This window comes from Capricornis sumatraensis, chromosome 16 (assembly GCF_032405125.1).
Source record: "Capricornis sumatraensis isolate serow.1 chromosome 16, serow.2, whole genome shotgun sequence".
Taxonomy (NCBI): Eukaryota; Metazoa; Chordata; class Mammalia; order Artiodactyla; family Bovidae; genus Capricornis; species Capricornis sumatraensis.
Genome location: NC_091084.1, coordinates 65,195,212 through 65,197,659, shown reverse-complemented (window position 1 = coordinate 65,197,659; position 2,448 = coordinate 65,195,212).

The following is a 2,448-nucleotide window of genomic DNA, read 5'->3' as shown; positions in this document are numbered from 1 at the left end:
TGGGTATCCTGAACCCAGGAGTTGTGACACGTGTCTTGTGGCAGGAAACCCACACGTGTCTGGTCCCATTTCGGTGGGTGGAGCGCAGGGAAGGGCGGTGAGCATGGTGGGAGCCGGTTATGGTGGGCAGTGGCCAAAGTACTGGAGAGCCGTTCTCTGCTGCTGCCATAACCCCACTTGCTAGAGGGGAATCTGCTGCAGGAGGGACAGGGGAATTCTTCAAGGATAAACGGTATGTCCTCCAGGGCTACTCTCCCTGAGGGAGCTCACGGACAAGCTGTCCATAGTTCTCTTTGATTCCCCAATGGATAGCCACGTCCGCTGGAAGCAAAGCTAATCCAGGATGGTGGGGATGGGACCCAACTTCTCAATAACTTTGCAAGATGGGAGCAGCAGAACTCACGTGAAGCCCAGTTCTTGCTTGAGATGCTGCAGAGGTGGGGCCTCAGCTCACCAACCCAGTTCTTCACTAACAGTTATTCAAGGGGAGGAGATGTCTCTAGACTGTGCTCATCGGAGAGTCTCCTTGTCATTCCTAATAGATCTGAGCCTCTAGGGTTATTGTTTTTAAAATACACTGGCCTTGAGATTCCCTGGTGGCTCAGTGGTAAAGAATCTGCCTGCCAATGCAGGAGACAAAGATTCTATCCCTGATTTGGGAAGATCCCACACGTCACGGAGCAACTAAGCCACAACTATTGCGCCTGTGCCCTAGGGCCCAGGAGCCCAACAACTGAGGCCAAGCGCTGCAATTACTGGAGCCCGCATGCCCTAGAGCCCATACTCTGCAACAAGAGAAGCCATTGCAATGAGAAGCCCGCACACAGCAACTAGAGAGAAGTCCCTGAGCAGCACGGAAGACCCAGCACAGCCAAAAATAAATAAATAAAAATTTAAAAATATACTGGCCTTGAGGAATAGGCAGAACCAATGACAGCATCAAGCATTAAAAAGGGACCCAGAATCCCCATCTTGCACTCTCCCTTCTGAGTTCAAATTGCCAAGCCTGACGACAAGTCTCACATCTCTGGATTCAGTTTGTAATAGGGAAGAACAAATCGGACTCCACATTGGATCAGTTTCTTTCACTTTAATCTTTGTCTTCTAATGCTTTTGCTACAAGTTAATCACCAAAGTGATGTTGCCTCTAGCTTAAAGTATATATTTCCCTGGTGGCTCAGAGAGTAAAAAATCTGCCAGCAATGCAGGAGACCCAGGTTCCATCCCTGGGTCAGGAAGATCCCCTGGAGAAGGGAATAGCTACCCACTCCAGTATTCTTGTCTGGAGAATTCCATGGACAGAGGAACCTGGTGGGCTACAGTTCACGGGGTCACAAAAGAGTCAGACACGACTGAGCGATTAACATACATAAAGGCTCATCTCTAAGAACCCTGCCTCCCATGCCTGAGAGTTAAGCTAAAATACTTTGGTTTCACTCATAGGAAACCTCCTGACCCAGCCCACCTGTGAGTGGATCCAGGCAAGAAGGAATAAAAACTGCCTCTGCAGTCCGGCCAGAACCAGGGAATATTTGAAACAACTTATTGCCTCTTTTTCTTTACCTTCTTTCCTCTTCCTGTTTGTTCCATAAAAGAAACTAGCATCCAAACCAGGCAAGACAGTTCTTTGGGACAGCAGTCTACCATCTTCTAGGTCTACCGGCTTTCCAAATAAAGTCGCTATTCCTTGCCACAACAACTCATCCCTTGGTTTATTGACTTGCCATGCGGAGAGGAGTACAAGCTTGGACACAGTAACAAGTTGGACCTGTTGTCTTTTCCTACTTCTGAATCCTTTTTTGAATTGCCCTCAAGGATCTCCACGTATCTCTCTAACTCCAGCTCTCAGGGAGAAGGTTTGGGAATGGAGACAGTGTCAGCCTTTTCCCTCCCAGAAGATCTGTGGGTTCACTCTGCAAACCGGCTCCTCACCCTCCCTGGAGCCCTACAAACAAGGAGGGGCCCCTTCACTCAGCTAGACATCAGACCCACTAGACCTTTCCTTAGGGAAGGAAGGCTGCAAAGACCTCTTCAAGGGCAGTCTATACAAAACTGCTGACAGTTTCTTTTGCCCAACAGGGAAGAGGAGATCCGAGGTTACCTCATTTAATCTTCATGATAATCCTCTGAAGCAGGTGTTATTGGTACCCTCGTGTCACAAGAAAGAACACTAAGGCCCACAACGTGAAGGAACTTGTCCAAGTTCTCCATGGTTAGTGACAAAGAAGCGATTCCAGAGCTCTTGCACACATTGCTGGTCTGCCTTGGAAGAATTCCTTGTCCTCCTTGAACAGTCACCTGAGGAGAAAGGATGCATTGCGGAGAGTGATGAAGTCAAGAATGGGCTGCATGTGCGCTGAGATCAGATCAATGGGTGCTGAAGGCTAGCTATGGTAGTGAATTGACTATAAGGATATATGAGGTTGGGTTTCCCTGGTGACTCAGACA